This window comes from Cupressus sempervirens, chromosome 1, assembly GCF_028749045.1.
Source record: "Cupressus sempervirens isolate cs-2001-9-10 chromosome 1, ASM2874904v1, whole genome shotgun sequence".
In the NCBI taxonomy this organism is placed as follows: Eukaryota; Viridiplantae; Streptophyta; class Pinopsida; order Cupressales; family Cupressaceae; genus Cupressus; species Cupressus sempervirens.
In genome coordinates, this window is record NC_143118.1 from 329,369,947 (window position 1) to 329,385,113 (window position 15,167).

The window sequence follows — 15,167 nt, forward strand, 5'->3', positions numbered from 1 at the left end:
GGGATCTTTTAGAGTGGGATCTCGCCGACTACATATTCAGACTGATCACCAAATTGACATGGAGTACAAGATCTATCAACTTTGTCACCTCAAGGAGGTTCAGACCAAGTCTCACATTATTTTTCGTTGTCACATTTACTATGAGATCCGAAGGAGATTCTACTATTTGTTCAGAGAGTGTTGGTCTCTTACCTCATTTTTCGAATATATTGACCAACACTGTCTTGCACTCTACCTTCAGAAGGTCGTGCAACTTCGCAAACACATTGTATAGCTCCAACTTTGCTTGACATCAACCCCTATGCAACTCATCACCTCTTTCTTCAGTCCTTCAGTTCCTGCCCGAGGATTGCAACAGTCTCTCTACACTATCTCAGTTCGCACCAGAGATAGCACTCAATAGCATCCCTCTAGTAGATCTCAAAGGCGACCTTCTAGAGTACCTGATTGCTCTATTGTCCACCTTTCCTTTTTGTACTACTCATCCCTCTAGCAGACCTCAGAGGCGACCTTCTAGAGTACCTGATTGCTCTATTGTCCACCTTTCCTTTCTGTACTACTCATCCCTCTAGTAGACCTCAGAGGCGACCTTCTAGAGTACCTAATTGCTCTATTGTCCACCTTTCCATTTTGTACTACTTCTCACCTATGAGTTCTTAGCTGTTGTTATTCCTTTTCTTGGTTCTTTTGTTGTTTTGCTTTCACATTCTTTCTGCAAACACCGTTTGGTGCTTCCTCTTATTGGTGTTTGCCCTTTCTATTGTTTACAATTCCTTAGACCCTCGTTGGCCTCCTGTTGGACATTAATAAATTTATCCTCTCTTATCTTATCCTTCACTGTAATTACCAAAACAAAATAGAATTCATATGATTATCATGGAATCACATATGATTGTCTTTCGACTCTTCGTGTAGAACTAATCTATGCATGGGTCACAAAACATGTCAAGCAAATAGTGTAAATGGAATTATAGGCCAATTCACCATCATGTTTGCCGACTTGTGTCTAGTTTGCCAACCTTTGTATTGTTAAATGGTATGAATGAGATTACATTTATAGTTTGTTGTTATCCTTCAACTCAACGGAGCAACAATCACAAAATAGAAAAGGAAATAAAATATTAAATTATCCAGTGATATGAACACTTGTCATCTTCTCCAATGATTTTGAATCCGTGATACTCCTAAGAACACACTATGACTGTTCAATTTCATGCAATCTCCAAAAATCTTGTAGAGATCATAAATTTCTTCATCCTCTGTTGTTCCGTGCCAAGTCTATACAATTTATATCTCAACGATCACAACAATTTTGAATTTTGGTTGTCGTTCTGAAACCAACAATCATGTTTAAAACCAAACCATTTCCTTTTGTGACTTTCTTCGCAAGTCCACCTAGGTACACGTGTTCAATTGTCATTATGTCACTAAGATTATTTTCCTTGCAACTTTTATAGCAACATAACAATGAGCTTGATCTCCTTTTGATCAAACAGTAGTGCTAAAAGACATTTAACCCTTTGTTTACTTTGCTTCGTGGATCCATTTTCTAGCTACACACATCGTGGTAGACAAGTGGTAGTACTTTATTGACTGGTGAATATGACATTAGACTACTCTGCTTCATGGCACTTCATGACTAGATTGTACTCTATGGAATATAATGGGCCCCTTAGAACACATGTTGAATCATCGCTTTGTCGCGATAAATTAACATTCGGGCAACTTTGGAAAGCAACAAAGCAACGTCTATAGATCTATCTTGAGATCAACAATCCTCGTCATGTTTCTTAATTATTGCGCTCACAAAAAGGTCCCACAAACAAGTGTCAGCTTGTCATTATCTCATTATGACCATTCCCCGTACAACTTTGGAAAGCAACAAAGCAACCTATCTATAGTTGATGGAGCTAGAGTAGTTGATGTTGGCCTAACTAGCCGAGAAGAGGCTATAGATTGTCATCCCATCCGAGGGTTCAGGGTGGGTGGTGCAGTCTCAGTACCCCATGTCAATGCAAGGGCCTCAACGGTGAGGGGAGGAGTAGGAAACCGTGGGTGATTTCTCAACACAAATGAATAACTTGTTAGGAACCACTTCCGCTAGTTGGGATGGGCGCTCCCACATGTTTATCTGGGTCGAGTCGAGGGTTGGGCTTTCGATCTTAGTTTCGTAATATGTTCCAGCAGGGGCGAATCGAGCGAGACCAATTCGATCCAACTTTCGGGTCGTACAATGCATGCAGGGGAACTTTGGAAAGCAACAAAGCAACCTATGTAGATCTCTATAAATTTGGCAATCATGAAAAAAAAGTCTTATTTCCAAGGTGACTTATTCAACTTGATGACATGGATGATCATATTGTTTTGATTCGTCTTCGATTTCAATTTTGGTCTTTGCCACCTTTGCTCGCTTTGTATTGCTTTTGACTTGTTTTATACTACATTTGCTCTGAATATGTCTATGATCTCTTTTAAATGTATCCTTCCTTTAGATAGAGACCTTTAACCATGAAGTTAAAGGTTCTCACAAGATTCAAAAAATCCAAACCTCCTCATCCGAATTATGCATAACAAACCTTCCAAACCCTAATCACCCACAATATGTTAACTCAAAGGAATGATGAGAAAAAAGGCCACCCTATAGACAATGTAGACTCAAACTCAAGATATCAACATTTAACTTGACTCAAAAGCCTAGAGCAAAAGATTTGAACTGAAACTTCAGCAATAGCAACCTATTCCTACCATCTACAACTCTAACAGTTTGTGTGTAGACAACTTGGTTATAGATGTTATCTAATTTGTTATTCATTTAAGATTGTGGACATTATACTTAACACGTACTTAAATTTCCTATTTGTAATTGTTTAAGTGTGCTTGATGTGTATGTCTATATTACTTCCACATTGTTATCTAATTGTACAAACATTTGAAAAAAATGTTAAGAGAACCACACAAATACAAGATTGACCATGCCAAACACCTATATAGACACAAGGATTTTATGGCTTAAAATATTGATTCATGGTTTAAAGGTAAGAAGTCACTTAGGATTTTATAGTTGAAAATATTGATTTGAGAGTTATATCAAGAGTTGCAAGCACCCAACACTTAGATACCTCTACTAAGAGGATGTTTTCCATAACTATGAAAGATGAAATGAACAAAAAGGAGTTGAAACAAGTTATGACATGGGAGAGTATATAAATGTCATACATCTAGTCCACAACCCCTCTCACAAACACCCTTGTCCATGTTGGACAAGTAAAGGAGCAAGCTCATAGAATCTTTAATGCCAAAAATCATTTGCAAAAACAAGTGGGCTCACTTTTATGATGCAAAAATATTTGTAATGTATCAATATTCAATTATTAAAGGAATATGACAAAATTATCAATTTATAAAAAAAAAACTAAATCTATAAAAGCAAATGCAAAAAAAGGAGAAATAAGATAACAACAAAAAGAAGGTGAAGAGGGAAAAGATGGAAAACATAAAAAGAACACTAAGAAGGTGGTGGCCAAGTAGGAGACAAGGGAAGATAGAAAGGCTTAACTAGCCTGGGTTCCATGGAAGGGGACTTCCTATAAAATAGAGCATAAACCACTTTCTATTTTTCAGAAAACATTTTAAAGGTAGTGGTCCCATGACATATGTTGTATATCCAAGTTGCTTCAAAATATAAGGAAAATAAATAATGAGTTTAAAAAATCATTTCCCTCTAAAGTAATTTGTTAATTAAAAATATAAAATTCAAATATTTGACAAGTGGCACAAAGCATTCCTAAATGGTGGGGCTATTTCCAAAAGTTAAGAACTTCTACTTTTTAGAAAAATATTCTAAATAATCCCATAGCAAAATAAAATTTTGCTCATGAAACCACTTGCTTTCTAAAACATAGAGCTTAAGCCGCCCTCACAACCCCTGCCTTACACTACTCCAATGTAAAATATCTAACCAAAAACCAATTCTGTAAACTGAAGTCAAGAAGGAAACAAAAAGATCTAAATATTTCTCCAGCTTATTAGATAGAGAATATGGAAGAAATTCAAAGAATATTTCTCCAATTTGATTTAGATCTCAGATAGAGAATATGGAAGAAATTCAAAGAATATTTCTCCAATTTGATTTAGATCTAATCAAAAGAGAGACTTATAGAAGAAATGCGAAGTACAACAATTCTTCGAATTCCATCAAAAATAAAAACGTTTTCAGTGTGAATTTTAAATCGAAGTGTTATAATTACTGTGTCCATAATATTGAGAAAGACATTAGAGCATTACCAAAGTTGTACAAGAACAATATAGAATGGACAAGTCTAGAAGTGCTGAAGCTACAGAGAAGCTTTCTCGACACAAGATCATTGGGAGAAACCATGAACAGGGGATTATCAAGTTAATAAAAAGGTGGTATATTTTGGAGAATCTTGTCACCAGCTTGGAGTCCTTCATTGGGCAAATGAAGATGGTCAAATTGTTGCAATGGTGTTGTCTACTATTGAAAAAACATATAATAGAATTGAATGGTCAAACAGAGATGCCCCATGGCCCCTGCCCTTTGTGTGATAGCAATGATGCTCTTCTTATATTCTCAAGGCATTTTTATTAGGGCCCTGAAGTTAAAAGCATTACCCTCCCGAACCAGGAGAACCTCTTAAAAACTCAATTTGCAGATGGCACTACTTCCTTTGTGGAATTAGCTGAACAAAATTTTGATTATGTGGTCACGAGATTAGATTTGGGGCTAGATTAGCTCCTCATCAAATCACTGTTCCGCTGTTCTTGGTTGGCATGATTCTCCTCAATGGATGAACGATACAGGATGACAACGGACAGATCCTATTATTATTAGATATCGCAGCATTCCATTCGCTATGTCCCCCTATTCCAAGGAAATTGTAGCTTTCGGTGTATGCTAAGGTCAAGAAAGATACATCCCAAGTGACAGACTTACCTTTCTTCAGTTTGGTTAACTTCTATGTATCAAAATGAGAATCTTGATATATTATGATAAACTTTTTATGGTCTACCACTAGAATGCAAAAGAAAAGGCACTCTTCTATAGATGGGCCACTCTGTCATGTTGGAACGGTTTTGTATGCCAAAAGAATTGGGTGGTTCGGTATTGAAACAACCCAAAATCAATAGCATTGGTCTAGCCTCTAAAAGGATATCCAATGTCCCCCAAGGTGGTCCTCCTTGTTTGTCAGTTACTGATAGATCTCTTTTTATGGTCTACCACTAGAATGCAAAAGAAAAGGCACTCTTCTATAGATGGGCCACTCTGTCATGTTGGAACGGTTTTGTATGCCAAAAGAATTGGGTGGTTCGGTATTGAAACAACCCAAAATCAATAGCATTGGTCTAGCCTCTAAAAGGATATCCAATGTCCCCCAAGGTGGTCCTCCTTGTTTGTCAGTTACTGATAGATCTCTTTTTATGGTCTACCACTAGAATGCAAAAGAAAAGGCACTCTTCTATAGATGGGCCACTCTGTCATGTTGGAACGGTTTTGTATGCCAAAAGAATTGGGTGGTTCGGTATTGAAACAACCCAAAATCAATAGCATTGGTCTAGCCTCTAAAAGGATATCCAATGTCCCCCAAGGTGGTCCTCCTTGTTTGTCAGTTACTGATAGATCTCTTTTTATGGTCTACCACTAGAATGCAAAAGAAAAGGCACTCTTCTATAGATGGGCCACTCTGTCATGTTGGAACGGTTTTGTATGCCAAAAGAATTGGGTGGTTCGGTATTGAAACAACCCAAAATCAATAGCATTGGTCTAGCCTCTAAAAGGATATCCAATGTCCCCCAAGGTGGTCCTCCTTGTTTGTCAGTTACTGATAGATCTCTTTTTATGGTCTACCACTAGAATGCAAAAGAAAAGGCACTCTTCTATAGATGGGCCACTCTGTCATGTTGGAACGGTTTTGTATGCCAAAAGAATTGGGTGGTTCGGTATTGAAACAACCCAAAATCAATAGCATTGGTCTAGCCTCTAAAAGGATATCCAATGTCCCCCAAGGTGGTCCTCCTTGTTTGTCAGTTACTGATAGATCTCTTTTTATGGTCTACCACTAGAATGCAAAAGAAAAGGCACTCTTCTATAGATGGGCCACTCTGTCATGTTGGAACGGTTTTGTATGCCAAAAGAATTGGGTGGTTCGGTATTGAAACAACCCAAAATCAATAGCATTGGTCTAGCCTCTAAAAGGATATCCAATGTCCCCCAAGGTGGTCCTCCTTGTTTGTCAGTTACTGATAGATCTCTATAGTTGGGATTTCAACTTGACAATAAGCCACTGGCTCTTACACATTGCTGTTCAGAAAGGTATCTCAACCATCAAATATATAGGCTAAGGGTGTGGGAAGAATCTAAAAAAGAAATAGCATACCATCTTCACAGAAAAACAAACCTACACATTCATTCCCAAGGCCGTTGGGATGTATCCCCCACGTAAACTGTTGAGCAGTGACGAATGACTTGGGCAATTACAACAGAAGAATGGCACAAGATTAATGGATACACCTACTAAGCAGACGCACAACATGCTTAGAGATCACTACTTAAATATTCCATCGAAAATGACACTGGTTTTATGGCTACATCTACTGAATAGATTCATATGAGCCATCATTTGAAAAGAAGAGCCATTGACATATAAAGCTTTATGACAAACACAAGGAAAGTGCTGCACTACAGATCATTATAAATTTCAATATAAAGAGCTTTCTTCCGATACTTACATTATAAAATTCATATAAAAAACTTTCTGATATTTCATCAAACCCAAATCGACAATGCCCCCAACTCATGACAGTCCTGAATATTTAAAACACTTACCAAACCCAGTCAATAAAAACCAACAAAAAGAAAACTAATTCATATCATGTTCTGCTCAGAATAAAGTAGTTGACTCATCGATAGATATCCATCTCAGTAGTCTAACATGTGTAATTTCTATAACATTCCTCATTGCAGAACGGGTGTTACCTATGCACCAGCAGAAACAAACAGAACTAAACCAGAAAATAAAGAGAACACTAAGATATACATTAAATACTCGGGGTACAAAAACAGTCCAGATACCACATTAACATACGAAAGACGATACCCCAAACACAACATACATACCCTAACAAAAATATATACAGATACTTTAGTTCGAAAATTAAGTACCGAAAATTTGTAGTAGAAAACGGAATGAAAGCACAAACACAACTAAAAACGGGAGTCAAATTTATAGAAATAAGAGAAGTAAACCCTAGCAAAGTCACCATAAACTACACTAACATGCAAACTTCATAAATGTTAAGCAGCCGAACACAGGTAACCCTAAGAAAAGAGCTCTCAGTTTATTGATCTTTCATCATAGTAGACCTTAGCATAGCGTATATTGCCCTAGGGCAAACAATCATCGAGCGTAAAACAAAAATTGGATACTATCTGTTGGGAATCAGAAAAATGATGCAATTATATAAAATCAGAATGAGTCATAAACACGGACCAAATTGCATTCATCACTTTCCCCTAAAAGGACGAAGAGATCATCAGAGACTTAAATAACAGTAATCATTGAATCTCATTTTGTTGCAGTTATTTCTTCTTCATCTGATCACCTTCAGATCCGAACTGAAAAATTGCCCGAGGAGGCAAGGACTTCAGTTGCAGAATGTACCATGAACAGTAAGTGGAGCAAACACATAAAAAGATTGAACAACAAGAAAAGAGAAAAAAACAAGCCCTAAACTGCTTAGGAAATCACCAACAAGTCGCCATTTTGGTTTGCTTCGATAGCGAACTCGTCCTCCGCTGAAAATATGCAGACGTTTCACCCAGAGGAGACCTTGTTGTAATGTCAAAGAGATTTGGAAGCCCTAGGGCATAAATAAATTATTTCTTCGAGCCCTAGCCCTAACCCTAAATTTGGATGGAATTGATTAGTTTGTTAATTCGTAAAAATGAGGATAGCTCCAAAACCTTAAAGATCTTTAAATATGGACTATGTTCTATGAGCTCCATACTTGATGAAAAATAAAAACTGTAGATTATATATTTATTTATTTTTATTTATAAAATATAAGAGAGAATCTTTTAGAAGCTCCTACTTATAACCATTTTAATGCTAACGTTTATGAGGGTCTTCAACGTTATCAACTTGGAAGTTCTTAGTAACTTTTTAGATTCAAATTTGTATCGATGGAGTGTAAATTTGTATAGATGGAGGGTATTCATATAAAAAGAGGTTATATTGTATTGATATATGTTAAAATTTTGTTTTGAAGGGTCTATTAGATATGTTTTTTTTTTGTTTTTTAAATATTAAAATTATATTCAACTAGTATATTATCAAAAAAATTAACTATTTAATATTTATAAATATAAATAAATCATTAAAGAAGAGGTGGACAAATACTTATTTTTAATGTGAACATCAAACAAAGGCATTGATTACTCATGTAATGATGTAGTCCTAGTTCATTTTGGAAGGTGTTGATTGTAAGGTAAACTTAAGATTGGTGCTATCAAATTTCCACAATCCATAATGAAATTGTGTGATAATATTTTAGACTAAATTATGTCTAAATTTTTTACATCTAAGTTTTTGTAACAAATGGTTTTTCATAATTAAAAAACAAAGACAGTTTATAAAGAGATTTTTCCAACATTCCTTAAATAGATAATCGAATTCCTTTTCATATGACATTAATTGTTTCAACTATCAATGATAACTGAAATAACCATGTTCATCTTTGATATCTATATCAATGATCAACTGAAATAAAATAATTGTATAACTAGATTAACGATTAAGTGAAAAATAGTTGTATCAATAATTAACTGAAATAACTAGATTTTAATGATTAACTGAAAATAATTGTGTCAATATTCAACTGAATAAAATAATGGTATCAATGATCAACTGAAATAACTAGATTACGATTAACTAAAAATAATTGTATTTAACAATAACTACAATAACAATTAACTATCTTTTTCTATGTACAAGTAAAGTAAGTGCTTATTATGGAAAGAAGATAAAATAAAACATACAAGTATCATTCGATGAGTCTTAGTTGATTGTACAAGCCTCGACTTTCGGTAAGAGGAGAAGCATTAAATTAGGCTTAACCTCCCAACCTTGGACCATACTTATCCCCACACAATATATTGAATTAGAAAGGCCCTCCCTACTTTGGGATCAGGCTTGGGATACTCTTAGTCTAGCCACCTGAGCATTCCAATGTTTAGAATGTCCGCACAGTTATGGATGTACATGTCTGCATAACTGGCACCATTGACATCAAGTGATCAATAGATGGCAAACATGCCTTCAAACTACCTTGGCCAAAGTTTTCTAATGGCTTCAATGACCTAATCACCACTGCTTGACTTGACAACAAGAAACATTAATAAGGACGAGCATGAGCTATTAAGTAAGATTATTTAATTTATTTAATCATATCTGATTCCACTCCATATTCTTGTAGATTTCATCTCATGTCTTCACCTTTTCCATGGATATATAGCCAGTGAGTCCCAGGTGCTTGAAAATTCAAAGCAATTAGCTCTGTCCATTGATTCTCAAAAGGTTCATTGAATAATATATCTTATCACAAACTATGACTTGAAAGAATGTATTCTTTAAGACTGGCAGAAACATCATTGAATTCTGATTTCCAAATGGTATATTTAAATCAAGATTTTATTGCATTTAAATAACTCTTTTCTCAAAAGGTTATATTTGATAATATCTATGATGATTTTATCTAAAGTCTAGCTGTTATGGAAGTTAGAAAAACAGTAGCAATTGACATGAAAATATTTAGCAAAGCTTGGAATCATGGTTGATTGCGTAACCTATGACTATTCTAGAAAATAAAAGAACTATGATGCTAGTTGGTCGCTATGATTCAGCCCCTCCACAAACGTTCTTCAGGCGCAAAAATCTAGTGTATAAATGTATCACGTCTTCTACAAACAAGACTATAAAAAAAAAGGTTTGCAATGCTATGGATGGCAGTGATTTTCAAATGATATTTGTAGGTTATCGATTTATGAATGGAAGTCAAAAATGATGGAGGAAGTCAATCTTGAGAAAGGAAGTCAAGTGCTTGAATAGATATTGTAGTGCCTGCCCCTAGTTTACATTTTTCGAGCTACATTTATGATATGATTGCCAAACTCTTTTAGGCCAATTTATGGTTGATGAGTAGTATTATTATTTTAGAGATTATCAGATGATGTTTACACTCAGTTTATTATATGATGAGATTACTTGGTACTCTATATTTTGTGCATGTATGATGATTATTCAATGGTTTTAGTTATCGATGATGATTAGTTAGATGGTTCATTATTCCATGTGTTTCTTATGGATACTTACCCCATACTGCATGTGTATGGTGTGCGTGCTGTTTTATTTATGTATGGTGTTTCTAATATGGTTAAGGAAGGGAGTCGTAGTCACCTGCTAGTCGGGATCTACACGATGCACCACTTCTTGCCATTGCCTGTTTAGCTTAGAATATTGTGTTTGTACATGCGTGGATTTTAGGCAGGTTGCAGGTACCGGGTATCGACTTCCCTGAATTGTCAGGATGAGCGTACCCTATCGCACTGTCTCAATGGTAAGAGAGGGGAGATAAACTCTTAAGTCCAAATCCTAAACCCTCTAAAGTATCTGAGTTAAGTACCCTCTGAATGCATCAAATGATGTAATTTGGTGATTATAACCCTTTTGTTTGATTTGGTATGTATTTTTCTATGATGGGTTTTCGTATGTTGCTTTATGAGTCCTTGGTGTATTTTCTATTAATTAAGTCTAATTAAAAAGACTAATTAATGATTTATTTTAATAAGGAATTATTATGATATCTTTATATTTAATTAATTAATTAATTAATTAAATAAAAGAATTAAAGTTGGAAATTAAAGTTCAAGATATATTTAGAACAGAATTATATTTATTTAATTTAATAATAATATATTTGGAGTTCATTTTTAAATAAATGCTAAATATTATTGTTATTTAAATTAATTAAATATGTTATCAATTAAGTTCTAAAATAAATTAAAAAGTTGAAAGATATTAATTTAATAAGAATTCTAGATCGCATGATCTAAACATGAGTTAAATATAAGAATTAAATTAAAAGATTAAATTATAAAAATTAATAATGTTATTTTAATTTCTTAAAAGTGCACATAAGATTTAAAGTAATAAATTAATTAAGAATTGAAGTCAAGTGAATTTTTAAATAAAGTTATTTAATAATTCAACTTAATGTGCATGAAAGTTGAATGCAAAAGAATTAGAAAAGATAATAAAAGTTAATTTGAGTTAACTGAGTTGTGCAAAGAGTCTTCTCGGGTAAACGCACAATTAGTGCCCCGAATTGAGGAGAATTTGCTTATCACAACTTTGGGGGTTCATTTTTGGGGGATACGAATTTGGACGAGAATTTTTGGAGGAAGACAATTTTTGGAAGCAAATTTCAGAAGCCTGATACGAAGAAAGTCTTGAAGGGGAAGGTTATTGAGAGGAGCGAATTCGCATACAGTTTTCTGGAGGTTGCATAATAGCATCAGGATCAGGTAGGGTCTTGTGTTTTTTTTTATCCATTAAAATTGCAATTATCCCTTCCTGCCTTCTTCGTGTCTGGGGTTTGTAGATCTGAATTCTCTGTGATAAAAGTTTTAAGCTTTCAAATCTTGTGAAGTTATTAATTATTCGTCAATAATTTTTGTATCCATGGAGACTGGGTGAATTAATTAGAACCATTGTTTTCTTGATTTAGAAATTAAGATCTAATTTGATAAGGGTTTTGTTTTAATGAAATTGAAAAGTTCTAGATAAATAAATAAAAAAATAATATATATATATATATATATATATATATATATATATATATATATATATATATATATATATATATATATATATATATATATTTTACATATTTACCCTTTGGAAGAAATTGTTTTTTTTATTAAAAAGATTAAACAAAATTAATTTTGTTAAAATAAAACTTATTTTATTGTTTTAGTATAAAATAAAATCAAATTTAAAAAAAAAAAATATATATATATATATATATATATATATATATAATATATTTATATAATAATATAGTGGGGGGGAGGGAATTACCCCGTACCCGCCCCCACTGTCGGCGCAGGCCGACAGTACCTGCGTCGCAGGTACTGCGACGGCAGGTATAGAGTACCTGCTGCCGCAGGCCCTGCGACCGCAGGCCTGCGGCCAAAGCCGACGAGCTATAAACGTTTTGGAAATTTGTTTTTTTTTTTTTTAATTTTTTTTTTTATATAATTTTTTTTAATTATTAAAAATGAATTTTATTTAATTAAAAATTTTTAAATAATAAAAATTATAATATATTCAATTTTTATAATATATTAAACTTTTTAAATATTTAATAAATAAATATTAATTGTATAGATATAGTTGTAGATTTTAATTTATTAATAATTTTGCTTAAATATTAATAAATTAACAATTAGTAGTGGGATTAAAATAAGTAATTAGATCTAATAAATATTGATTAAGTTAATTAAAATTAGTTTAATTAAGTTAATCAATAATGAATGTTATTTGACTAAATTATAAATTTGGATATTGATTTAATGAAAGTTATTATAGAAATGGGTTATTCGAAAAAGGGTAGTTGTGAAAACTTTGTTACTTAAATTCGACATTAAACTAAAACACAAACCTTACCTTAACTTAAATAATATACTTTCAGATCCAATCTCTGAGACTTTGATGTTGTCTTTGTACTTTGAATGTTTTGGGGTTGGTTTAGCGTTGACCAGTTCAGGTTGTTACCAGAGGCTCGGGGTTTGTGAATGTGATGTCTTGATGATTTGGTCTCGATCTTTCTTAACCTGACCATGGTAATGTGATGAAGTGCTCTATGACATGATTGTGTTTACTATTTGTGATTGCTTTCCAGTTTCCTTGTGTGAAGCTGAGATGTATGTAATTGAGAATACCTAACTTAACCATTTTTGAGTCTCGATCAGTTATATTTGATAACCATTTATGAGTCTCGATCAGTTATACTTGTATTACTTTCTGGTTGCTCATTAGAGAACCATTGGATTTTGTGACTTATCATTGATGCCTTCAGTTGCTGATAGAGAACTGTCGTGATTACATGATTACTATTTGATGTTATCTGTTGCTCATGAAGAACTGATATATTTTGTGGATTATCTTTTTATGATGTTTTCAGTTGCTCATATAGGACTGAGATGGTTTTATTATGATTCTTTGATTTACGAGTTCATGAGCTAGGGTAGGTTATCTATGTGTAGAGTCGGGAAGTGGCTTGCAATGGGGGTCGGAGCCCTAAGAGGTTGCCTTGAGAAACCCATTGTAAGTCGTTTTTAATAAGTGAAAACATTTACACTAAATGAGAGAAAATGAACCTAACAAGATAATTGTATGTTCTCTCCCATGCCATGAGTGCTAGTACAGACTAGGATGGGGTAGAGAGGACACTTGGTTACGACCTTGCATTCCATAGTATGCCTCGTCAGTATGAGAGGATACTAGTGGCCGCAGGATCAGTAGGGACCCGGGATTCCTAAGGGATTGCTCGGGTAACTTCTACATGACTTTTGCGATGACACTTTCCCGCTTGCATATTAGGTTTCCTACGTGTCTTGTGGTACCTTTGGGATTTAGATGTCGATTTTTTTTAGGAACCCTTGAGTTAGCATACTTATAGGATTTCTTGGACTTAGAGAGTATTTATGATTATAGGTTTTGTTATCCTATTTGGGACTTGAGACTATCTCCTCAGCGCGGTGGGAGTGGACCATTTAGGTTCCACGCGGTCGGGTGGTAGTGCTTTTACTCTTACCATTGAGATCCGTTCCGTGGTCACCGTGGCTGGAGATTTCGTGATTGGCATTTACCTTCACTATGTTCTTGGATTATTATGATGGATGGTTAGATTTTATGATAGATGTTTTATCATTATGGATGTATGGATGTATCATGTATGGTGAATAGTTTCATATATTTTTACTGTACTTTGTATCATGGATTTGAGGATGTTGTATCTTGATCTTTACATATGTATATTCTTTTAAGCCTTTCATACCCTGTGACATGTACAGTGGATGAATGAGCATTCCGAATTAATTTGCCAAGGAGCATTCGGAACAAATGTATATTATGGACATTGGAGTTTCTGATTATTCTTTTATATGTATGTGTTAGTTGTTAGACTTAGAATTAATTAAATTTAAACGTGACTCAACGTCTTGGGATCTTTAAGAAATGTAACTTGCAATGTATGTTTGTCGATGATTACATGTTATTGCTTCCGCTACTGTTTGTTTGATGTGTATGTCATACTTTCTTACTTTTAAAAAAAAAAAATGTTTAGCAAACTTAGTGAAACTTTAGGTTAATTCTTTTGGATCCCTTGGCGGGGCGTTACAGATATATCTGCCTCTCACTCTCAACTTCTATATAAAAAAAAAGTTTTTAAAAAGTGTGACTCAATTATAATTCAAAAAACATTATGGTTTATCTTTATCTACGTACACATAGATATATTGGTGAGGTGGCATCATTTTATTATAAGAAAATAATATTATGGTGTCACTTCATTTTTATATCTATGTGTATGTACATAATATGGTTAAAGATCATTTAAAATCCTTGGAGGTACGTATTATATTTTACTTAAATTATTTTATGTTTCTTAAATTATTTATTTAATAGCTCTTGCGGGTCCTACAAATGTATCATAAAGTTCAAGTTGTTAGGTACTTACCAAAGAAGTTTAAGGTTATACCTGGCAATCCTATTGACTGGACTAAGCTAGTATCCCATTCTGTTGATCTCGTTTAACAATGTGTCCTCCCTTCATCTTCTCCTACAATCACCTGTGAAACAGTTCCACCATAATAACAAGGTCCATAATAATTTTCATATAAACATTTAAAAGAATTTAATTATTAACCATAATTCCAAAATCAAGCAACTACTAAACATCATATAACAAATAATGGTTAATGACCATCTTCATTACAACATATTTAAATAACTACCTACTTCACATGATTATGAAAGAAAAAACCCACTAAATCCAACGGCTATGAGCAAATTTAAAATTAGGTCAAA

At 33.8% G+C, this 15,167-nt stretch overlaps 1 long non-coding RNA gene and 4 other non-coding genes across 5 annotated transcripts; all 5 read right to left on the reverse strand.

Moving 5' to 3' along the window:
- Window positions 1–6,892: 6,892 nt before the first annotated feature.
- Window positions 6,893–6,985, reverse strand: LOC149577497 (small nucleolar RNA R64/Z200 family). Its single transcript, XR_016358090.1, has one exon. It is a non-coding gene; the product is annotated as a small nucleolar RNA R64/Z200 family (small nucleolar RNA).
- Window positions 6,986–7,331: 346 nt separating this feature from the next.
- Window positions 7,332–7,986, reverse strand: LOC149577498 (uncharacterized). Its single transcript, XR_016363592.1, has 2 exons — window positions 7,767–7,986; window positions 7,332–7,633 (listed from the first exon to the last, which is right to left on the reverse strand). It is a non-coding gene; the product is annotated as an uncharacterized LOC149577498 (long non-coding RNA).
- On the reverse strand, window positions 7,347–7,425 carry LOC149577499 (small nucleolar RNA U54). The gene has a single exon (XR_016358049.1). It is a non-coding gene; the product is annotated as a small nucleolar RNA U54 (small nucleolar RNA).
- Window positions 7,454–7,530, reverse strand: LOC149577500 (small nucleolar RNA SNORD18). The gene has a single exon (XR_016357439.1). It is a non-coding gene; the product is annotated as a small nucleolar RNA SNORD18 (small nucleolar RNA).
- LOC149577501 (small nucleolar RNA Z199) lies at window positions 7,547–7,618 on the reverse strand. Its single transcript, XR_016358055.1, has one exon. It is a non-coding gene; the product is annotated as a small nucleolar RNA Z199 (small nucleolar RNA).
- Window positions 7,987–15,167: the final 7,181 nt, after the last annotated feature.